This window comes from Delphinapterus leucas, chromosome 17 (genome assembly GCF_059928025.1).
Source record: "Delphinapterus leucas isolate spDelLeu-1000000601 "Yukka" chromosome 17, BTC_Dleu_Yukka2, whole genome shotgun sequence".
Classification (NCBI taxonomy): domain Eukaryota; kingdom Metazoa; phylum Chordata; class Mammalia; order Artiodactyla; family Monodontidae; genus Delphinapterus; species Delphinapterus leucas.
The window spans coordinates 71,197,611-71,223,717 of record NC_143145.1 but is presented as its reverse complement, the minus strand read 5'-3'; the positions used below and the strand labels follow the sequence as shown (position 1 = coordinate 71,223,717).

The 26,107-nt window shown below is 40.5% G+C and overlaps 1 protein-coding gene across 6 annotated transcripts in view; it reads right to left on the bottom strand.

Annotated features, from left to right (window-relative positions):
- The window catches only part of NCOA2 (nuclear receptor coactivator 2), a 271,444-nt gene that overhangs the window by 97,539 nt on the left and 147,798 nt on the right, over positions 1–26,107 (bottom strand). The window lies entirely within an intron of this gene.

Sequence of the window (26,107 nt, the reverse complement as noted above, 5' to 3'; positions counted from 1 at the left end):
CTTATCAGTAGAAGGTCAAGAACTTATAGAAGATGCCATAGAGTAACAGGTTCATCGAGAGCAAGGACAAAGAGGAAGGTGGGCTAAGAGAGCACCGCCCAGTTCCAATGGTGGCAGCACAGCCACATAGCCATCCAACTGCCCGGCCGCTCCCCAGGATGGGATCTGGGCGCTCAGGTTCACTACACTCATTTTTTCTGGCCTCAACTCTGATCCAGGCAGGGAAGAGGAGTTAAACTCTTTTTTGAGGAATCCCGTGTAAGGAGGATGAAGAGACACTGCATCAGTTGAGGGAGGTGGCGCCAATTACATTCTATTCAAGAGGTCACATCAGGAGGGGACAACTCTGAAAGGTAGTGCCAGAGCTTCCTGCTGCTGGGAGCAATGTAACTCGTCCCAAGGTCCTGTGCTGTACTCACAAGTTTGGGCTGATAGGTGTAAACTGTATCTAGTTACTGTGCATTTAGCATTTACTCTGCACCAAGCAATTTACAGATATAATTTAATCAGCAAAGACAGACTATGAGAAGCAAGAGAGCAAAGAAGCCAGGACACATATCCAAGCTCCACCAGTTAGTTCGCTGTGGGACCTTAAGAAGAAGTTACCTCTCGTGCCTCGATTACCTCTTCTGTAAAATGGGGATAATCATTACCATCTATAGCACCAGGCTGTTGAGTGGATCAGCAAAGGGCAGAAGTGGGATTGACACACAGGCTTACACACTCTTAACCACTGAGTTATGGCAAGGGGTCGCCTCATCAAAACAGCCATTCTTCCTCTAATCATGGAATCACGGGTCAGATGGGAGAAGCAAGATCCGGACTGCCTGGCCCCCATGCTCGACTCCTTCCCCCTCACCTAAATATCATTTGTTCATTCAAAGACTGCCTGCCCGCCACTGTGCGTCAGGCTCAGCGTGTGAGGACCGTGAGAAGGGATGTCTCTCTCTGGAAGAAAACAAGGTGAGAGAGAGAAATTTATGTAGGAAAAACTCCAACAAGGAAAAACAGGTGAGATCCAAGAAGGAACACGAGTGAGCTCTCAACAAACAACCTAGGGGATTTTCACCCTGGAAGCAGCTTTCTATAAATCAAAAAAATTTAAGTAAATTTTTATCATCAAAATATAGCCCCTGAAATGTAACAAAATGCCCTATATAGTAGGTATATGTGATAAGTCTGTAGATAAAAATGGCCACCCCCCCCCACCAAAAGTATTAAAAAGTATAGTATTGAATACTATCAGAAAGCTCAGAAAGCTTCTCAACAGACAAGTAAAATAAGTGACTGTTTTCCTTTAAGTCGTATATACTCAGTTTGGGGTTTAACATTAGCATCAGCATCACCTACTTTTATTTTTCCCAAAACACATATCTAATAATTGTAACTCTGCATGAAGGGACAGCGCTGATGCATTTCAACAAGGGACTGGATGGAAGTGAGGCGTGAAGGCAGGAGCGCCCGGGTTCTGGTCCAAGCACACTAAAACCATTTGAGCAGACTGTTTATGTTTTACTTGTATCTACCCAAGTCTGGTTCACAAACCACTCCATTTGTAGCTTTAAAACTCATTATTGGGCTTCCCTGGTGGCGCAGTGGTTAAGAATCCCCCTGCCAATGCAGGGAACTCGGGTTTGAGCCCTGGTCCGGGAAGATCCCACAGGCCGCAGAGCAACTAAGCCCGTGTGCCACAACTACTGAGCCTGCGCTGTAGAGCCCGCGTGCCACAACTACTGAAGCCCGTGCGCCTAGAGCCTGTGCTCCGCAACAAGAGAGGCCACCGCAATGAGAAGCCCGCGCGCAACAACGAAGACCCAACACGGCCAAAAATAAAATAAATAAATATTTTTAAAAAATCATTATTTTCTGCTTGAACTAAGTTATTTAAACGCCAACTTTCCCCTTTTATTTTTATGTGATGGTACCTTAAACACACTTCCTCAAAACCTAAAAATTTCAGCTTTTCAAACATTCTTGCTTGTTCTTCTGTGTCTGCCCCATATGTCCTCTATTCTGAGCAACTTTCCTAGGCTATGGATGCCCAGGACACATTGCCAACCAAACTTTAAACCACCAAAGGGAAGAAAAAGGACTGGGGGTGGGGGTGGTCTGCAGTCACTGGCCAAGTTGGGGACAGGCGGATGCCCTCTGCCAGCCGCAGCCATCAGGCTGGGGATGCCCTGTCTGAATCACTGCTCATCTCCCAGGGAAAAAAAGGACAGACTCTCAGACGGAGAAAAAAAGGAAAAAGTGAATTTAGTGCTGGAGCAGGGAGAGGAGGAAGCTGGGGAAGGTGGTGACAGGCAGTGGACGGCTCCTGGCGCCTCCCTCCTGCCTGCCACGGGGCCAGAAGTAGATGTGATGTTACAGCAGACGCGTGGATTTAAGCCCTGCTCCTCAGTGGATGAACCAAACAAATGACAGGAACCTCATCAGTGAGGTTCTCAAAGAGAAGAACTGAGGGGCTCTAACCTAGACTGCTCTAACTGATGTTCTTAACGCCCTGTGGAGGCTTGGCTGGCAGCAAGTGTTAGTATTTCACGCCCGAGCGTGTGTGTGCGCGTGTGTGCGTGTGTGTGTGTGCGCGCGTGCTAGGGGAGTCAATTTTTTTCCCACCCAAGTAACACATAAAAACCAGTGACAGATAGATAGATCTATGGCTTCCAGGGTGCATGTACACATAGAAAAATCATCGAAAATAAACTAAACTGGGGGGAGGGATAGACTAGGAGATTGGGATGGACATATACACACTACTATATATAAAATAGATAACTAATAAGGACCTGCTGTATAGAACAAGGAACTCTACTCAATCCTCTGTAATGACCTATATGGGAAAAGAATCTAAAAAAGAGTGAATATAGGTACATGTATAACTGATTCACTCTGCTGTATACCTGAAACTAACACAACATTGTAAATCAACTATACTCCAATAAAAATTAATTTAAAAAATAAACTGTATAGATAGATGAGTTTTAATGGATTTTTGTAGATCAAAGTTACATATTAATTTCCAGTGAAAAGGAAGGAGGTGGAGAATACAGAAGGGCAGCATTGAAGGTTTAGACATTTTATTTTGTGAGCAGGTCTAAACTAATAGTTTCTTAAAAGGTCTGCATGTTTTCAACATTCACATGCAATTAACGTTCTGGAGCATTTCACTCTGAATTCTGAAGAGTTCAATGTAAATCACAAAAACTGAAAATGACACAAGTAAACTCCTGGGTCATAACTGATGGGAAATGACAGTCATAGAGAACAAGCCAGTTTCTACCAGATGCTGGGTGGAGCGGGGAGTGTGTGTGAAAGGACAAGACTGGAAAAGAAGTTCCAATTTGTCCATTCTTGTTATCTAGAACCAAACAATAGCTCTGCTTTCATTGTGACAGCACATCCTCCCTCACATCCTCTGATACCAACTTGTACGAACTAGACAGTTAGAGGAAAGATTTACAGCCACAAGAACTGATGTTTGATTTTCTTAAATTAGCAATATTCTGGGCGGGTACGTGTGTGAATAATGCCAGTTAAATCCTTAGCATAATGACAGAAAGCAAAACAAAATGTTAACCCTCAATACAGCTAAAAAATGCACTCTTCTTGCATGAAATTCACCGATGTAGCCTATAAGGTAACAAAGCTGTTGCTCACAATACAGCCTCATGCCATTAAAATTAGTTAATCATCCAGAATTTATGTAAATGATAATGTACATTTTAATCTTTTATCAGTATTGGCCATCTTCCAAACAAGGCCTGTAAGGCTGTCAGATTTTTTATATGCTGAACAAATTCAGTTAAAGAAGAAATAAGGATAATGCTGTTGCTGAACTCCAAACATAATAAGTGATCAAACATCAGATCTCTATTGCCAGTTTCAAGAAACATTTTTAAAAAGTTAGGCCTGCTCTGAAATTCCTCACCTCACTTTGAGATGAAATTTATAATGAAATGACATACAAAGCTGTTGGAACAACTTTTCTTATCAACACCTACGTGAGGAGGAACTGCCTGATAAATCATCCAGCTCTTGATATGAGACCAGAAATGCTTCTATACTTTCTAAGGCCTTCCAGGCTCTTCCAGAACTCTCGTTACAAGAGACAGATGACACTGTTGTGTACTCTGTGGTCTGATTCTTCACAAACTTTGCAAGACTAAGAAATACTCAAGTAATATTAAAAGTGTACATACATCTTCACTTAAGCACTTTTCCATTTCTATTCTATTAAATTGATTATGAAAGGATAATCTTTTAGGGTCCTCGATCGCTCAGAAGTCCACCTCAAAAGTTAGATGCATGCATTATTTCTTTATCACAAGTAAAAACATCTGTTCATTCTAAACTGTAAACAATTTCTCCCTCAGAATATACTGTGTTCCAGGAGGATTCCTTTATGTTACAGAAGCAAAATTTCTGGGTCAGACTCTAATAAGCCTAAAAAAACACAGTATCTACTTTTAAAATATACACAACGTGCTTTTAGGATGTAGATGCCCGAGAAAGGTAGAAAATAGGGAGTGGGCCAATCCTTGGACGTCAGTTAGATGATACAGCAGTGAAGACAAGGGAGGGGAAAAACCACTTTCTAAACAGTGTCAACTAAACAAAACTACCCAAAGCAAACAATATTTTGGCAAGACCCCAGCTCTTGGCAAGAGTTAAAAAAATCTTCCATGCAGTAAGTATACAGATTGTATGCAAAGACGTATCGTTGATTCATCCAAACAAGCAAACAAAGAGCATCACACATACAAACACAACGTAAGCAGAACTTCGAAGATTTACTGAATGCAGGGATGAGAGCACACAGAAAAAAAAACCTCTTTCTTCCCACTGGCAAGACAAGTAATGCATTAATACAGTGATAGAAGAGGCTATTCAATATTTCAAAAGTAAATTTTTGTTAGTAAAACGATATATTATTTTCCCCGAAGTGTTACTTTTTACTGGATCATAGAAACACTTTTAACTTCATCTTTACATGATATTATTTTGTTCCTTGCTTTTCATACGATAAAATTTTAGTTTACCCCACACATTACAGTGTGTATTTTCATAAAACTGCACATTAATTCATACAGTGACAAAAGTTAAGTTGCAAAGTTTTAGGAGATTCCCTTCATACAAATCCAGAATAAAGGGCATCTTATCGGAAACAAATTCTCAGTTAAACTTCACTACTTTTGAGCAACTTACTGTACACGTGGTTTTTTAAATTAACTTCAATAAGTCAAACACATACTATTATTAGGAGATGATTTTTCCAAAATAAAACACTAACAGTTTCCAGTTGGATACAGGATTTCAGAAAATACCACAGACTACAACTGCATCTCTTCTTCTCCAAGTAAAATGGCTTCAACACCTACCTTCTCTTATGCTGTTTCTCACTCCACGGGAACATAATAACTGCGTAGAGACAAATGTTTAAGCTAAAAATTCCTTCCTTTTCAATATGCCCCACTCTCAGATTTACTTTTGTGTAATAGCCTTAAAGTGGTATATTAGACAGTAACTAGAAGACATATTCCATTTTCTGACTGAAAGCCAATAATCCTCATGAATTTTTTAGCTAAAAGACACTTCAAGATGCCATTGGGAAGACTGTAATAAACACATTAGGCTGCAAATGGGCGGCAGCCACTCTTTAACACATGCTGCAATAATCAAATAAATGGCTAAATTCATTTTCGCTGGTTACACAAATATTTTGCTGTAACATTTCCATAATCTCCATCTCTCGTAAAGAAGGAAAAATCCTCTCTGTAAGTCTTATCTTAGCAAAATTCGGTGCAGGATATGTCAGTAGCAGAGAGCTGTTCTAAACTATCATTACCAACGGGGGGGGGCGGGGAGGAAACGTCTAGTCTGACATCAGTGGCATAAGATGGTTTCCACTTTCTGAATTCTCACAGGCTAAGTTCCTTAATATAGCCAGTCACTGGGCTGCTTCTACACCCAACGACGTCAGCCGGTGCTAATCCAGCCAGGAATAGCAAGACTAGGTTTTAACAAGGCCTCAGATGAGGAAACACCAGGGGAAGAACTGCATTCCTTCCATAATGTAAGCACTTCTTGCCCCTTCAAGCAGGGTGTACTTAGTCCCTATTAAATATCTGGAAAACCATTTTTCACCAAAGGCTTGGCATTCTGGAAAGAAGTCATCCAACTAAGAACCACAATGTAGTGCTTGTGTTAGAGTTTCATAAACTTCTCCAGATTAAAACTCAATTCTCTTTCTTAATTCTGAAACCCATTTTAAACTTCTTTGAGATTTCAAAAAAACCTTCCTAATTTATGAGAAAAACTTACAGAAATGTCCAGGGCAAGACAGTCTAGACCTACGTAAAAAGTATTTTTGATTATTCCAGTTGTAAAAAGTTTTTAAGTAAATAAATGAGAATCTTCTCCCACAGTATAATATGTTGTTTGCTGCTTTTTGCTAACATTTATTACTTATTAAGTGTCAAGCACTTTTCTTGTTTAAAAACCTACATTTTAATGTTTTTTATATATGTGCGTGTACACATACACACCGTCTCTCTCTCTCACACACACACACACACACACGCACGCACGCACACCCTCACCCTTTACAGATTATCTAACCTCTCTGACCTGTTTCCATAAGTAATTTGCTCAAATTGCTCAGATAATAACTGACAGGTCAGGAGTCACGCTCGAGTGTAATCGTAACAGCTATTTACTGAGTGCTTACCATCTTGGCAGGTATTCTCTAGGTACTTTACACATAGGTAGACCTTTCGTTCCCATAACAATCTATGATTATCACCAATTTACAGATGGGGAAGCTGAGGTACAGAAGAGCTACAGTAACCTGACTGAGGCCACATCGTTAGGAAGTTTTAGAGCTCATAAGTGAATCCAAACACCTCCTCAATTCTTAACCACTGCAACGTGAGCACTGAGGCTCCTATTCTTTAATTACTTTCACTGAAGTGAGAAACGTAAACTTATGTAAATTATAGAAAGCAGCATATTTTAACTTAATTTGATAAACACTGAATATGTAATTTAACAGTACTTTTTGCCAAAATATAGTAGTTTCATTGTAAAATTCAAAATACTATAAAAAATGTCTAGCATCATTCATCTATCCATTCAATAAATAATTAATGCACCAGGCACTGTTGTAGACATGGATAGAGCCAGGAACAAAACAGACAAAGCCCCTGTCCTGCTGAAGCTCGTGTTCTATTGCAGAAAGGAAATCCTGCCTCAGCTCATAAGCGATTATTCCCTGAAGAAAAATGAAACATTACCGTTATTACTGAATTTATTATGAAGTTACTGAAGTAATAAAACCAGCTAGGAATTTTCTCTGGCACACCAAGAATGCTGAGTTTCATTCAAAATAGTAAAAGCCTTCTTTTTCCTACAGAATCAGAAGTAGTAACTGGTTAATTTTAAAAGGCAGTCATCAAGAGCAATTACAGAAAATGATACCTACTAGTTAAATCATTTCGTTTTAACTTTAAACATCATATATTTGAGTATTAGTCTCCATTGGGGTTTCATATTGTCTTTCTCACATAAATCAAACCTATCATTAAGGCACTGTCTACTATTTCCAAGTTTTGTTTATTTAAAATAGAGCTAGGGGCTTCCCTGGTGGCGCAGTGGTTAAGAATCCGCCTGCCAATGCAGGGGACACAGGTTCGAGCCCTGGTCCGGGAAGATCCCACATGCCGCGAACCAACTAAGCCCGCGAGCCACAACTACTGAAGCCCGTGTGCCTAGAGCCCATGCTCCACAATGAAGAGAAGCCACCGCAACGCAGGGTAGCCCCCATCTGCTGCAACTAGAGAAAGCCTGCGCGCAGCAACGAAGACCCAACACAGCCAAAAATAAAAAATAAATAAATAAAAATAATAAAATAAAATAGAGCTAGAACTCACAGACACTTAGAGTTCTTATAAGTGCTTATGAGGTATAGATTTTCATTATTTTTTCCCAGTCTTTTATAGATGTGTTGCGTATACCTATTTGGAAGCAATTTTGGTCCATCTGACTGAGTTTTTCAAACCATTCATCTTAGTTTTTATAGAAACGTATGTACCTTTTCACACTCACAATCAGTTACATAATATTTAATAAAATTATGTGATTACAATAACAAGCACAACTAGCATAAACCAGTCTGGACAAGAAGCCGGCTCTTGGTAGGCATGCAACGTCCCTGCTGTGCAGAAGTGTGGGGTGTTCTGCATTGCCCACCAGCCTGGGGCACTTGGAGCCTAGCATTCTTGTGATTTACAGAGGGAAATGCAGATCATGTGGTCAGTTCCAGCCTTTCGGCCCCAATGAAAGTTGATTATGAAAATGAGAATTTATGCAAAGCTAACCTGAAAGCATAGATCATGAAATCCTTCAATAAGTTTAACTGAATATGTATTACACGCCATGCATGGTTCTAGGAATTGGGGGATGCGGCAATGAACGAAACAGACCGAGTCTTTTGTCCATAAGAGAAACAGTGAAACAAATAAAATTTACCATATCAGGTAGTGATCAGAGCTATATAAAAAAATATATATGTAGGGCTAGGATAGTACAACGTGTCAGTAGATGGGGGTGAGGAGTGCCATTTTACCTGGGTGGTCAGGAAAGTTCTCTCTTGATAGAGTGACACCTTTCTAACAGAACTCTAAGATCCATAATAAAATTTCTTTATTATGCAACCATTAAAACAAAATTCAGGAAAAGTCATACAATGCAATGGCTAAGAGCACATCCTCCGGTGTCAACTCAGGTTTGGAATGCCCGGAATACCACATATTAGTTGTGCTAATTATGCTAATTAACCCTATTGGACCTAAGTTTCCTCATTTCTAAAACTGTAGAAATACTAATACATGCTTTTATAAGTTTGTTGAGAGCATGGAATGTAAAGCACACAGAACAATGATTGGCATCTAGTAAGGGCTTATTTAATAAATGTAAGATATTATAGGTTGAATTTAATACCATGTAAATGTTTATGAAACAATCTAAGCTGATGGTGAATTACAGTTAAAGAGAAAAATTAATTTATAGAAAAAATTAGAATTCACCAATGTATTAGCAGTTAAATTGTTTCAACAAGCACTGTGGGTATAATTTAATGTTTGCATTTTCCAAGTTTCCTTTCATTAACACATCAGATTTTAATGAGTTTACCAAAAGGCAGAAAGGAGGAGAGGGAGGCAGGGAGGGAGGGAAGGAGACCCAGCCGTGCCACTGGAAGAAAACAAAAACAACAAGCAAACCAGAGATTCTTTTAAATAACCAGGCTCTCCAGGATGCAAATTAAAACATACAAATTGTTAACATGCTTATTTTCAGGAAGCATATTGCATAAAATGAGGTAAAGCTACTCTATGGTAAGTGGCACGAAAAATGCCTAAAGTGAATGAAATAAGAAATTGGACCCCCTTTTACAGGTAAGTATTTGCAATGAAATTTAAAGTATAAATTATTTCCTTTTACCAATCAAAGGATATTCTGTAACAGTATTCTATAACTACTGAAACTCTATTACAACCAAATTATATTTTCTCCAAATCTACCCCAAGTTCTTCTAAATAAGAAAGATGGAGGCTCTTGGTCATTCTGGACTCATTACTGTATCCTAGTCTTAACTTTTGTAACTTTCTCATGTTTTCTCTCCCACAGATGCGACTCTTCTAAAGCAAGAACAATGTCCAAATCACAAGAACCTTCCAGCAAAGGTTACTCAAATCGTGCTTCCTCAGGAAAATCTTCTCTTTCAAGTTCAGCTGAAAAGCCATCTTCTTTATGCAGGCCTCATGGATTCCACTAGGAAGAATTAGAGGTTCCCTTCTACTTGTTCCCTGGCCCATAGGACATGCGATTAAGATAACGCTTCTTTCTTCTGCATCCTCAGTTGCCTCCTTCCCAGTGAGGATCCAGGGCATTCTCCTGATGGGCCAGGCAGGCCCACACTGCTGTCCCCCACGCCAGGTTCTGGGCGCCAGAGATGCCACGGAAGACACTCTCTTTCCTTTTCTCATTCACACTCATTTCACTCCAAGCTTTCCTAGCGTTTTCCAAGCATTCTTTGCCTCCAGTCAAACAGAACACACAAAGCAGGGGCAAAACTTTTAAGCATGTCCCAGGGACAATGTTTAGGACCCAAATGAAATGTCCGTGGTTAGAGAAGAAAAAAGGATCACAGTTATACAGCTCCTTGGGGCAGTTTAAATTATGTCTCGCATATAAGAAGTCTTTTTCTGGAATACTTTTTTATGCTCTTTCCCTATTCTCTTCCACAGAAGTGGAAAGTGAGCAAGGAGGAAAACCCTGGTTTGGTGGGAGGACCTCCAATTCATTTTTTCACCATACAAATTCTGGCAAACTTTCTTTTCGTCAGATCGTTACAATAACTCCAAACAGTATTTGCTATGAGGCAATGGTTGCCATCAAAAATAGAAAAAAGGCAGCTCTGGATCAACAGGTCCCCCTTCCCCCAATCCAATTTGTTCTTATAAAAATAAGCCAAATTAGGCATTTTTATTTGCAAATAACACATACCTACAGAATGATTTACTGAGAATTACTAGAATTTAGAAAGTTATTTACAAGAATTCATTATTTGAAAAGAATTTAAAAATTACCTTGGCACCTGAACTTATAAGCCGAAACACTTACTTTAACCATTTTCTTCACTCTCGAACACTGGATTTTAGTAATTATCGAAACTAACCATACTTGAGTTTAGGAGAGATTTGTACTTCAGCTTAAGTTTCAAACTTGGAACACAAACAGCTCTCAGTAGAAGTGCAATCATATTGTTAGTATTGCGATTGTACAACGGAGCCCAATTCTCTGACCTCAGGATCGGGGCGTGGAGAATTAGGGAGCCCTCTCGATTTGCCAGATTTTGTAAGAGCAGAGCTGTCCTGGAGAGCTGTCAATGGAGGGCTTTCTCCTTCCCGCTCCAGATGCAAAGTTACTGCATTTTGGGGAACTAAAGTTATAACTGGACTCAAGAATTGAGCTTCTTCTAATCACCCTTTGGGTAGTTAATACAAATTTAAACCCAAATGAGCTTAAAGGGCGTTAAAAATAATAATTTAATGGACTAGATCAGGGTGGTCTCAAACAGGCATTGAAAAGATGAAAACAACTTCCTCCTATTGGAGAATGTGTCCTTCTGTACCTTTTTTTTTCAATTAGTCCTAAAAATGTGTTTGCACTGAGACAGTGAAGAATCATTGTTTTTGTAAAACCTACAGCTATGGATAAAAATCTGTAAGGCTGCTGCACCTTATTTAACCATAACTGGCAAGTTAATAAGCATGAAATGAAAACTTGAAAGAAATTAAGGTAATTGCTTGACACCTCAGATACAGGTAACTATCATATTCCTTTTGCTTGGTATCGGGGGAAAAAAAGAGAACTCATTAAGCTGAAACTCAAACCCTGGCTCCAGTTAGAATAAATGATGTAGAAAAAACTAAGCTCTCAGAGAAATCACAACACATTATATATGTATGTTCATAACACAGGCACATGACTTCTTTAGTTTGGCGTTTTAAGGCAACGTTGTGAAATCCAGAGTAATGACTATTACTTAGGGCAAAACCATATTTGGGCCCCGGACAATTAAATTTTATATAAGGTTAAGTTTCTAATTAATAAAGATCTCTTCTTGGTATTAAAAATATAACATAAATTATAGGATTTTAATTTAAAAATCGATTTGCATTTCTTTCCTTCTGATGTTCAACTGCGCTGATAATTGAGTAGCTGCCGAGAGCAAATTACTGGGCTCTCTGGACACTGTAATACAATCACGGAGTAAGAAACAGAATTTAATCTCAAGAAATCAAAGATTTAGGAAGAAGAAACAAGTATGTAGTAAACTAACGCGGGATCCGGCACACACGAAAAACACAAAGTGCTCGCGAAGAGAAATCACTTCTTGTCGTGGGGAGCCTCGGCGAAGGTCTGACGAATGGGCCGAGTTGGGTTTTGAAGAAGGGGTACTACATTTCACAGGGAAGCTGGGGTGGTGGTGAGGGTGTCCCAGGACCCTAGGGTGCCAAAGCGGTGCGCTTAATAGAGAGCGCGGTCAGGCCAGAGATGCTGGGTGACCACACGGCCATGTGACTCGACAGCTGGGGGGCTCTGGGTCTTTCCATCCTCACCCAATCTCTTCTCCCCCCAGGATGCTGTCAGGCCCTGGTTATGGTGCTGGCTGCACCCTACCTCCCCCAGTGCCACCCGGGAGCTGTGGGAAACGCACCCTTCGGCTCCACCCAGCCGGCCTGAAGGACGCACCCTGGCGGCGGGCGGGGTCTAACAAGCCCGGACGCTGAGGCCTGCTGAGCTTCGCCAACCACTGCCATCAGCTGCGGGGAGAAAGTTTCTTGTCCCACAGGTGACCTGAAGTCTGACTAACTCACGGTATTAATAATCTGCTCTGACCAAAAAGGAGAGGGAGAGGTAAGGCAGAGTACAGTTTATTCGCTGAATTCACGCATTCACCACGTGTTTAGTAAGCATCTACTCTGGAGCGTCAGAATATAGAAAACGCTAAATGCTAGCATAAGTAGCAGTCCCTGTTGACTTACTGAACCACAGGCACAGTGGAAAGGTCTCAGCCAGAGGTGGTCAGACCACAGTTAGGGCAGCGGTACCCATCACAGGTTTGGAAGCATAGGGAGGAGGGGCTGAAGGCTTGCTAACAGGATACTGCAAACGGCCACATATGGTACAAGTGCATTTATAGGAAACATCCAGAATAAGCAAATCCACAGAAACAGAAAGCAGATTAGTGGTTGCCAGGGGCTAAGGGGAAAGGCAGAGGGGGAGTGACTGCTAACGAGCACAGGGTTTCTTTTCGGGTTGACGAAAATGTTCTGAAACTAGATAGTGGTGATGGCTGCACAACTGGTGGATAAACTAAAAGCCACTGAACCGGACACTTTCAAAGGGTGAATTTTACGTTACATGAAGTGTATCTCAATAAAGCAGTTTTTATTAAAAACAAAAAACCAGAAAACGACAACAACAAGCCCCACAAGCTATTAGGCCTGATACTGATAACCTGCAGAGTTGTGGAGCAGGTAAATGGATGGTTTACAAATATTTAGGAAACAAACTGGCGACTATTACGATCAAGAATGACTTCTCTAATGATTCACCCCACATGAATTGTCCTCCTTCTTTCTGCTAAAGAGATAAGAACTTTGTTTTTAAAGTTTTATTATTTTTTCTTAATAAAAGTAATGCATGCTCGTAGTAGAAAATTTAGAACATAAAATGCTAAAGAATATATTGCATGTATTCCTACCACACAGAGAATAACCATTAAATTAAAAAAATTTCTGCTCAGCATTGGGAGTTTTGGACTGACATGTACACACTGCTCTATTTAAAAAGGATAACCAACAAGGAACTACTGTATAGCACAGGGAACTCTGCTCAATATTCTGTAATAACCTATATAGGAAAAGAATTTGAAAAAGAATATAGATACATGTATATGTATAACTGAATCACTTTGCTGTACACCTGAAACACAACACTGTTAATCAACTATACTCCAATATAAAATAAAAAATTTTAAAAAAGTACTGTGTGTGTCTGTGTGTGTGTGCCACAAACTGCATGTACAATTTTATAGATGCCCTTATTATTTCTAAGATTTTTCCATGGTATTAAATATGTCTTTATAAACATAATTTTTAATGGCTCTATGATATTCCATCATATGAAAGTACCATAATATATTTAAACATTTTCTATAATCATTTAGTTTGTTTCCATTTTTTACCACCATAAATAACACTGTGATGAATATCTTTTATATAAGTACTGATCCACATATCTGATTAATTAATAATCAATAGTCAATACAATAGAGTCTCAGAAATGTAATTACCAGATCAAAAGGTGTGACCATATTTAAAACTATTATATTTACTGTCAAATTATTTTCCAAAAAGGCTGTACTAATTTCTAATCACCTCAGCAGGGTTTGTGAGGTCCCATCGTACCAGAATTCACAATAATAATGAATATTATGATTTTTAAAAATGCTTTGCAAATTTGAAGACTATGGCACAACATTATTTTCTAATTTAAACTGATTACTAATAATTGAGTATTTTTCAAATGTTTTATAAGCATTTCATGTTTACTTTAATAAAAGAATGTGGAGTCAGGGATCTGGCATAGACGCAGCATATTCAGGTTGGTGAGGCATCTGAGTTACTGCTATTGTAGAGATGAAAGCAGATGTGGCTCATAATGAATCACCTGAGAAACTTTTTAAAAACATGGCTTTCCAGGCTCCACCCCAGACCAACGAAATTAGAACCCCCCCCCTGCAGAACGACCCCAGGTGATCAGCTGAAGCCTGTCCAGCGCCCACTGGAAGGGAAGAGCAGCACTTAGAACTACTGGGCTGGGAGACAATGGTGAGTTAGTCTAGGCTGGTGGAATAACATTCTGGGTGTTAGTTAACTGCTTATTACAAACAAAGAGAGGTTCTCCAGTCTAGTTGATTTTTTTAATCAATGACTCGAAAAAAAAAAAAAAACCTGTTTATCAGATAGGCAGGTGACACAAAGCATACCTATCATGTTTGATAATACGAGTACTTTTCTGAAAATCTTAACATTAGCAGACTAGAAGGTCCGAACCAGCGCAATGACATTATTTACTCAGTATCTTTGTATTATTAAAACAATGTGAACACCTACAAAAACACAATTAAAAAAAAGGAAACAAAAATCCCTCGCAATCTTCCTATTTTAATGTGTTCAGTATTTGAATTGGGGCAGAGATGAAACTTCTCTCACATTTGGTCACCATCTAAATAGTTTTCTTTTTCTGTCTTATGTTTCTTCCCAAATACAACCCATAGCAGTTCTGCTCCATCCTACCGGTCCTTCCTGTGCCTCTCAAGTCTTACTCTGTAGTAAGAAATTCGCCCACATCCTTAACCCAGTAACAGTATAAGGAGCCTTTCTGGTACCTCCTGACAGGCCCTCCCCACAGTCCATTCCCATAGACGCTGCCTGTCCTCTCATCACGCTCGTCCCAGGAACAGGAGGGTGCGGCATCCCCTCTGCCTTCCTCAGAGCCACTAGGCCGCCGCTCAATTACAAGGGTGGCCTTGAATCAAAATCTCCGCTCCTTGGAAACCCATGTCTTAAAGCACCCTCTATCCATGATCCGCCTTGAGATGTACCAGTGTGCCACTTAATCTTCCACCTTTACTGAAGATGTTGGTATTTGATTAGTTCTTCGTCTCTAGGCCACATCTGGTCGCCACCCGGAGTGATCTCACAATCTCTGTGAAATCCTCACAGGCCCTCCTGCCTCACCTCCAACAGAGGTCACCTCCACTGCACTTCGGCCACTGCCCCTACGATCACTCCCGAACCTTGCTGTCACCCAGAACTGGGGGCCCCCGAAAGCCACTTCTGGCTCACAGCTTCCTAGCATGCTAGCTTTCTTACTGTCTTCCTCCTTGGTAACCGGTCTTCATGCATCAAGAACTCTAGTCCCTTGCCCTTCTGCTCATCGCATGTCCCTCCCTAGCTCGCTGGATTCACCACCGTCAGGTGGGTCTCACGCATCTCTTCTCACAGAGTTCCCTCGGCAAAACTTAATCCCAAGATTCCTCCACTCCTATAAGTAGGGATCCGAGCCCCGACAGAGAAAATCCCACAGCTAAGGGCGGAACGGCCCCTCAGACGTTTCAAGGTTTCTCAACTTGCCTTAGACTCATAGGCCTGCCTGCCCATCCTTTTATTTGTTCTCCAGTCAGCTCCTATTTACCCCAACAATTATTTCCAGCTTTTACCACTTGGGCAAATGGCCGATCAACCTGATTTTATGCGACTTCCCTTCCTTTCACTTACACAGAAATCCACTGCTCTCTTCAACATCACTCCTGGCTTCGCAGAGGATGTGTGATCCCTCGTCTTGTAAACACTAACTGCTCCAACCCCATTTCCTATTTCCCTCCCCATCTTCTCTGAGACTTTGCTACAAAGCTTCCTTTAGCAACCGTTCACCCTTTTTCTTTCTACTTTAACCTATAAGCACACTCAGGTCATTTCCATCCCTTGAGTGTGAATCTTTCTCCAGCAGCCATCCAGTCTCACATCTTTCCTTCACATCCGGACCTGCCCAAAGACTACAGGCCTGTTCTCCCTTACCCCAAACACTAGGGAGCCACAGAATTTAGAATCCAGAGAGATAGACATATTTTAATTTTAGAAAGAGAAAACGTGGCATACGCCATATTTCATAATAACCCCACAGAGCCCTGTGAGTGCATTCTGTAATCAAATCCAATATTATTTCTGCAGTGAAATGTATGAATATTCACACTAGGTGGGACAAATGAAGATTATAAGCCATTCCATATCCATTCAAGTCAGGTTTTACCGCTAAATGAGTTATAAAAACCTTTCCTGTTCCAGAGTTTGTTGAATTCTGAGATTCAGATAAGGGAATATAGGCCTGTGGTTTATGCCTATTCCCTTCCACTCACTTCATGATCCCAAACAATTACATTTCCTCCCCCTCCTCGTTCCACTGACTCTGCCTCCCTCGTCTTCCATGACATCTGCATACCAAGCCTACATAAGTTCTGGCATCCCGTGCTATGTGACTTAGCCTTTCCACTGTGCCTGTCACTGTGATCACGTCCCCCCAGGGATTCCTCCCGGTATATCTCTGTTCTGAGCCTTCCATGACACCACCCTGTATAGGGCCTCCCCTTAAACTGCATAATTCTTCTTCCATCTCTTTCATGGGACCTTCCTCTTTGGAGTTCTCCAGGCCTCCTCTTCAGCCCAGCCCTCTCCTCGGTTCTCTTCCGTTTTTTAAAATTATGTTTAACAGCTTTAGTGGGGTGTAAGTCCGAAGCCATACAATTCACTCTTTTAACACATCCATTTCAGCGGTTTAGTCTAATCACAGGATTGTGCAACCGTCACCACATCTAATCCCACAACATTTCATCACCCCAACAGGAAACCCCACGCTCACTATGCAATGCTTCCTCATTCCCTCCTCTCTCCCACCCTGAAGTACTAACACCCTCTGACTTTATGTATGTGCCTAATCTGGACATGTCATATAAATGGAAACATATAACATGTGGCCTTTTGTTTCTCACTTATTTCAATTAGCATAATGTTTTCAAGGTTCCGCAATATTGTAGCATGTATGAGTACTTCGTTCCTTTCTATAGCCAAATATTGCAATGTATATAGGATATACCACGTTTTATTTATCTACTCATCAGTTGATGGGACATCTGGGCTGTTTCTACTTTTTGGCTCTTAGGAATGAATAATGCTGCTATGGACATCTGTGTGCAAGTGTACAGATATGCTTTAGTTTTTTTGGATATAAATCTAGAAATGGAATTGGTGAGTCTATAGCACCTTTACATTTAATTTTTTGATGAACTGCCAGACTGCTTTCCAAAGTGAATATACCATTTTATTTTCCCACCAGCAATGTCCGAGGGTTCCGATTTCTCCATATCTTCATCAACACTTATTTAATTTTTTAAAAAAATTACAGCCATCCTACTGGGCATGAAATGGTGTCTCGTTGGCTTGATCTGCAGTTCCCTAGTAACTATGTTGAGCATCTTTTCAAGTGCTTTTTTGGCCGCTGCATATCTTCTCTGGAGAAATGTCTATTCAAATCTCTGTCTATATTAAATTAGACTCTGCAGTGATTCTTAGCACCACTTTGGAGTTATGAATGGCTTTGAGAATCTGACCAAAGCCAAAAAGTAAAGCTACATAGATAACAAAATAAGGCATACAATTCTCCTAAGATGTCACGAACCCACAGTGAGACTACTTATGGACCTTCCAGATTAAGCAGCCTTGCTGTATATCATAGGTTCTCAACCCTGGTGCATATCTGAAGACCACCTGGGGAGCTTTTAAAAAACACCACATAACCACATGATTCAGCATGTCCACGTCTAGGTATATACTGAAAAGAACTGAAAGCAGGGACTTCAGCAGATATACGGACACCCGTATTCACAGCAGCATTATTCACAATAGCCAAAAGGTGGAGACAACCCATATGTCCATCAATACATGAATGAACCAAAAGTGTATATACATACAACAGAATGTTATTCAGCCTTAAACAGGAATGAAATACTGATACATGCTACAACACGGATAAACCTAGAAAACATGATGCTAAGTGAAAGAAGTCAGACACAAAAGGCCATATATTATGATTCTACTCATGTGAGGAACCCAGAATAGCCAATTTCATAGAAACAGAAAGTAGAATTGTGGTTACCAGGGCCTTGTGGGAAGAGGGGTGAGTACTTATTGTTTAATAGGTCGAGAGTTTCTGTTTAGGACGATGAAAAAGTTCTGGAGGTGCACAGCAGTCCAACAACGTGAAGGGGTACTTCATGCCACTTAACTGTACATTTAAAACGGCAAATTTTATGTTAGGTATATTTTACCACAATTATAAAAAGACAAGTTTGTGTACACACACACACACACACACACACACATATGACCAGGACACCATCAGTATTTTGCTTAAAAGCTCTCCAAGTAATGCAAATGTTCAAAAAGGCTTAAGAACTGCGGCTTCATGCTCTCCTTGGTGGTAACACCTATTCCCAAGGTTTCCCAAATCTTTCTTTCCAGCCTTCACCTCTCAAAGCTTCTACCTCAAAAATCCAGCTAGGTTTCAATGCACAGAGTTGAGCGCATCCATTCCTCCTTCTCATCCCCTAACTGCCCCACCTGAAAGAGTGCCATCCACTGAACATCATCCTTAAACTCCTACGTTCTCGCCAGAAAATCATCAATGTGACTCTGCCTCTTAAGTATTCTCAAGCCTCCCCCCTTGTCTTTAAGATAATCATTACTGCTTCTAGCTCGGGCCTTCACCTTACTTGGAAAATCTAACGTAAGCTTCCTTACCTCCAGATAATTAATTTCCCGGCTCAAGATCTTTAGTAGACGCCACTCCCTCTGAGATGAAGTCTCTGCTGCCTCAAATGTTACAGATGATGCCTTATGGTCTAGCCCTTGCCTATTTCTCCAGGGCCATCTCCTGCTGATTCTGCTTGCCCTGGTGATGTATAAACTGCACGGGGTTCCTCACCTACCACACACTAGTTCTCACCTCTTTTCTTGTGCTCGCTACACATGGAACAAAAAATAGATTTTCCCCCTTTTGGCTAATTCCCACTCATCTTTCAAAACCTAGCTCAGATGACCTTCTCCCCAAGATTAAATTCCCTTCCTCTATCTTTTAATAGCCTACATAACTACCATTAACCACATATATCTTAATTATGTCTTTTTCCTTAGCAAATTTTAAGCTCTGTGAGGGGTAGAAACTAAGTAGGCTTCATCTTTTTATATTAGGCCCTTACCAGAATGCCTGCCACACAGTACTTAATTCATGTTCATGGAACAAATTGCTTTACAAACTACTATAGAGTTTGAAGCTATTTCATCAAAATAGGAAACATCATTTACTATGCTATATCTGTATTTTATTTGATCTTCACAAAAACCCTATGAAGTCATTATTATTATGATTCCCTGAAGTACAGAAACATCAAATAACATGTCCAAGGTCAAACACCACCAGCAGGTGGTAGAAGTGAGAGACTCCAGAGCCTGAGCCCTGCCTCTTCTTCCCCTCCCCTGGCGGAGATATGGCTCTTCTTACCTGTGTAGGTCTCATCTTCTCAAGGAGATATTTCCTGGCTTCCAGGATTTTTCTCTATAATTTTTAAAGTTATAATCTTAACATACAGTTTTTTATCTTTTAAAAATTAAAAAAGTTTTAGCATGTTACTACTGGTCTTCATAACCAGCATGACTACTCATGAAGACAAAGGTAGATTCTTACAATGAGGTTGAAACAAACAAAAAAACTGTATGAAGTTCTAAATAGGGGAAGCTAAGATTATGGCCACTTAGGTGATAATAGCCACAGGGGATTTTAGCTGATTGTCAGCTTAATATGAATCAAGCAAACGACAGGATGCTAAAAAATAAGAGATGTACTCTTAGAAATGCAAAAAGAAAAGAAAAATTAGAAATCTGCAATTTGAATAGACACATGAAATTCCATGTTGCTCCGGAAGATAAGAGATAATAGGTGCCTGGGGAATTTAGTCAATGAACAGACACTAACCAAGAACTTGTTTAAATAAGCAGGGATATGTATGTATGGGTGTGTGTGTGTGTTTATATGTGTGTGTACATGGATAAACTACTTGGGGAGATGAAACATACACAGGTACGAAAACACACTACGTGTGTTGAAGGGATATTTCACAGAGAAGAAATATCTTAGGCATTTGGTAATTATTAAGTGTTGGACTCTACATTATTTTATTTAATTCTTAGAGCTCTACAAAGCAGATACTGTCCCCTGTTTTACAGAGGAAAAAACAGATTCAAAGAAGTTAACTGACTTGTCCAAAGTCTCAAAGCTTACACGTTATACCACTAGGTTTCAAACCAAGCTCTGATTGCTCTTTCTACAATCCTTAACTTTCTAATAAAAACCATTAAATAAGGACTTCAAAATACATAACAGGAGAGTTGTTGATGATAGTACAAGGAAACGGTCTAGTTAAAACGTTAGAAAAAAATGAACATATCATCCTTGAAGTTTGTGGAATGTCCATCCCTGGAGACCTTCAGCTGTAACATCAAGGGAGGGATAGACAGTTGACACCAGAATTGCCAGGTAAGATCGACACCCCACATGCAGTTAACCTCCCAATATGAACAGAGGAACCAAAAGCCATGACCTTACAATGCTATAATATGAAAGCACCTGATTTTTCGTTCTCTCCTCTCAGCATCATCAAGGAAGGATGAGCTTTCCCTTTCCCTGAATTTCCTTTCGAGTCCTTATGTCACTGTCACATGCTTATTTGTGCGTCATTTCCAGCCCTCAGACTGGTCCCACAACCTCCAGGTTCTGACTGTGACCAACAGTGAATACACTGCATCACTCACCTGAAGCACAAAATTATACTGAACTCAGGTGCCTTAGACGTTTAGGACTGTACCAGGATCCCAGAAGCTCAATGGCGTCCCCGCTTACCTCCATACCCGCAGCCCAGACCCTCTACACCAGTGAAACATCTGTTTTTAGTGTCTGGCAATAACTGGATTGATTTCTCTGCCTTTGGAACATTCGGCTCACAGTAACCCTTTGTACAAGAAACAACTTCCCACTTACATCTGTTACCTTGTCTTTCCCCCTTCTTAATCCTAGGTGTCCTGATAACATTTCCAAGCAACTACATTAGAAAATTATGCTCCAGAATCTAATTCCAACTGTCTTGAGGTTACCTGGCACTTGAAATAATCTGGAGGTGACAGGAGATCAAACCAGGGAGGACAGAAGAGGCCTCTGGAATGGGCCATTATAGAAACTCTATTTCAACCCTGGCAGAGGTAGCTGTACACAACTCCACAATGGTCAGCTCTGCTAAACATGTATCCTGGCTTATTATCTAAATGAAAGACTAAACTCGACAAACAACCAAGTGGAAAAGTCAGGGAACTTAAACTGGTCTTCTGCTTTTAAAGGTGAAAACCACAAAAACACAAGAAGTCCCACAGATCTTCTTGGTAAATGCTACGTCGTACCAGACTCCACTGCACTCTGTTCTGAACCCAACCATCCATGCCCACAGCCCTTCCTAAGGATCCTCAATGGGCTGTTACGAGGAAGCTTTCACCCAGCTCTTGACACTGAAGACTCCATAGCAATGCTCCCCTGACACCTGATCTAGGCACCCAATGGACAGGCTGCCCAGCGGTCTACTGGGGCGGCTCGGCACAAAAGTTCTATCCAGACACAGACAGAGGTGATGGCCTGAGTCCAGTAGATTGTCAGAGTCTGTGGAATATGTGAGAGAGAGCTGTTCTGTGCGCAGAGAGAGAAGGTGAAAAGACACAGAGGAAGAAACCACAAGAGGATAAAGGACAAGGAGCAATGAACGAGCCAATTAGGAAGCAGAGAAAAGGTGTGCCCTGAGCGTGAGGGGTCTGCTGAGCTCGTGAGACAGAAGCAGCTGGTGCAGACAGAGCGCACCTCGGCCACCGCAGTCAACACGCACAGTGGCTCTGCACCTTTCCTCCCAGTAAGTCAGAGCACATGCTCCCCTAGCCTAGATTTCAATGGTTAGGCTATCAAATAGACACGGAAGCTTTCAATGTGGGTAAATTTGTGGCCCACGAGCTATAACTCCACCCCTTCCCAATAAAGGCAGACGTCCCAAGGACAACACCAGACCTACTGAACTCTATCCCCTCACTCGGCCCTAAAGTCATGGAAAGCCTGGCTCAGCTCTTGCTCTCATCATTTCCTAGCTGTGCAACATTGGGAAAGGTACTTAACCTTTCTGAGCTTCAGTTTCCATGTCTGTAAAATTCAGAAATAATATTCACTTCACAGGTTTGTATGAAAATTAAATGAGATCGAGGATAAAAGTACATAGCTTGATATATATAGGCTTAATTCAGGCATGAGTAATAGAGCTGTTGGCCAAAAGTTCAGTGTTAATGAATCAACAATACATATATTAAATAAGGTGTCTTTAAACAGGAACCTACTCAAAATAAGGCTATGTACTGATCCAAGAGCTAAAATGTTATGACCAGAGACTCGTAGGAATCTAACTCTGTATCTCCCCTAGAAGCAATGGCTCCGTATTTGCTAACTCAGTGTCTGCCGTGACTTTATGGAAAATAACGCCTGCAAATAACAAGGATCAGCTGTAGTTCATCAAAGTTAGACCATAGGAGTAGGGGAGAATCTGGGGGGCAGGCAGCTAGAAGGGTACAGCCAGGTCATGAAAGGGCCTTTTATGTCCTACCAAGGGGTGTGGACTTCATACCGCTTCTAATCTGATTACTGATTAGAAGACTGTGGGCCTGGGAAAGGTCTACAGCTCCCTGCTCCTGAGTGGACCCCTGGTGTCTGGCACAGATGTCTCATCTACAAGAAAGACTGCTACCCAATGCCTTACACATGTTGTCCTCTTGGCTCAGAGCCGCAGGCAACAGAAGATACTGGGAACCACCAACCGTCTAGTGGCCATGGTGAATGTCAAAAGAAACAGGTGAAATCAAATTCAGTAATGTATTTTAACACATCGTATTCAATATAGTTATCTTTTCAACGTGTAATCAATATTCTAAAAATTATTAATGAGCTATTTTATTTTTTCTTTGGGGAGGGGGGCACTCCGTCTTCAAAGTCTGAGTGTATTTTGCACTCAATTCAGATAGGCCACATTTCCAATGGTCAAAAGCCACTCGTGACTTGTGGCTCCTATGCTGGACAGTGAAGGCCTAGGATACCCTATACATCCTCCAGGGCCTGCTAGTCATCTTCTGTTCTCTTTACTTTCTCTGCCCAGTGTCCCCTGATCAATCCTCTCCCCACCCCAGGGACAGTCAGTTACTCTTCTCCTGTACTAGTGAAGCACCTGACAAAATTTTACAATAAACAGTTGTTAAATAAACAGGAGGATTTAAGTGCAAGAATGAAATTGGCTATCTTTCCATTTTAAAAATAAACCAACCCGTAGGAGGATCCATCAAGGGAAACCAAAGATAGATGATAACGCTATATTCATACTTAACTTTCCCACTCATTAGCAAAAATCCAGTTATAAAAATTTCGTGAGGTAAAACTTTTTCCCACCGTGAATACTGACGAGAAAGAGTGACATCACCTAGGAGAAAATACACTTGTTCACTACTAAAGCCTGAAGAAGTAGAAGGGATCCCTATGTGAAATATTATGTAGACGGGAACTCCTCTCTAGGGAATTTGCGTGGGTGTAAAATGACTTACAACAAATCTGAAATCAGTGGCTGATATTCCAGGGGTGTTCCCAGTGTCTGAAAACAAGAACCTTAATTTGGATTCTCTGTGGTTTGTATACCTGAATGCTCCCATCATAGCAATGCAGTGAGTAAAGGACCTTGAAAACAGCAAGGTTTCCATTTGCCAAGAAAAAGGAGAAGTAGCTAAGTAAGAAAATATGTAACATGCATCCTTCAGATCCCACGACTTCAGAACTTCTCCCCACCCCGTGAATCTCACGCTAACTCTGAGTCCACTCCTTGTACCAATCTCCGCTACCGCATAATAATGCGCTCGCCCCGCTCACCTTTCCCTAAAGCAGATTTCTGAATCAGCTGGGAGTTACTTTTCATGAATATGTTTCTTTTCAGTGCAGACCAAACCTCATTTACACGAAGCTTTAAGAAGGACCCTGGAAAATTTTCTATCTGTTGCACAAGTTTTTTTTTTTTTAACATCTGTATTGGAGTATAATTGCTTTACAATGGTGTGTTAGTTTCTGCTTTATAACAAAGTGAATCAGCTATACATATACATATACCCCCATATCCCCTCCCTCTTGCGCCTCCCTCCCACCCTCCCTATCCCACCCCTCTAGGTGGTCACAGAGCACCGAGCTGATCTCCCTGTGCTATGCGGCCACTTCCCACTATCTATTTTACATTTGGTAGTATATATATGTCAGTGCTACTCTCTCACTTCGTCCCAGCTTACCCTTCCCCCTCCCCGTGTCCTCAAGTCCATTCTCTATGTCTGCATCTTTATTCCTGTCCTGCCCCTAGGTTCATCAGAACCATTGTTTTGTTTTAGATTCCATATATATTGCACAAGTTTTTTCACTTCATGAATTTTATATCCCTTTGGTTTCCAAAGAATTAAACTGCATCTATTAAAATATAGCCTAGTACCTTAATACTGCCTAAATCTTCCCAAACTGTGACTTTCTCAAAAAACCAAAAACCTCCTAAGAACACATTTCACCGAGGTTTACAACACTGAGTACTAAGATCACCTTTAATTCCGTCTTTTCTTACCCTATCTTTCCTACACATTAAAAATCTCTCCAAGAAGCAAACCCCCTCAGCCTGACAAGATCAGACCTGATTATAATATCTGTGGTTAATTATTGTGGTTGGAATTCTGAAGTGTAGCAGGATTTGCAAGCTAGTCACCTGGCTTGTTTAGACACTACCCTGATGTCAAAATGTGTGTCTTTTAACTCTCATAGAAAGACTGGGGCTCTTCCTCACTCCCCAATCTCTGAAAGTTAAGATATTTTTAGATAACACAACAGATTAATCCTTTTATGAATGTACTTTAAAACTGTACAGGACTGACATTTGATGTCCTAGGAGAAAAACAGCACGATCTGGAACCAAACCTATCCTAGTTTTAAGAGAATGTAAATAAAACGACTTTTTTTTTGGTTACAATACAAAGGAAATATGAACAGGCACAGATGGAGACTAGTGAAAACTACCATCCAGACATGCTCAGGGAGAAGTCGTTAACCAAGTCCTCAGGAATACTCTCTGATTGGCCAAACAAGTTTTACAAAAGTGCCAGCTGTAAGTTATCTTGTAGGTTTAAATATCTTATTTGCCTTTGTTTTCCCAAAGTGTTTCACAGAGTGCCATGTAATAATAGTAAGTGCTCAATAAAAACACCTTGAACTACCCCAAAATCCTTGGATCACTTCAAAAGCTTTAGATAAGGCGGCAAAATAAAATTCAAAAGCAAAAACAAAGAAAAACAAAGAAAGCCCAAACCATCTGGCTATAAGAGTTTCATTATTCAATATGATGCTAGTGACTTTTGGGCTGATACCAGTATGTAATTGTCTTATATCCTACTTACAAGAATGTAGGGAGAGTCCTACAATTAAAAAATAAATCCCAGAATGATTAAAACCACAGGTAATTAACTGTTTATTTGAACCAAGTTGTCTTTTTATGTAGGTAGACTAAACTAAGGTGCCAGTTTTTTTTAAAGAAAATCCCATTTAATAAGATTAATGATTTTATTAAAACTATATTGTGCTAAAATATAGTTTATAGATATTATAAGGAAGAGAATCTCTTGCACTTAGTATGATTAAAAATTATGTTTGAGCTGCTCTCACCATATTTTCTTCGAGAAGATAATAAAAAGAATCAATTCTTTGTAAATTGTCGATACAGTACATA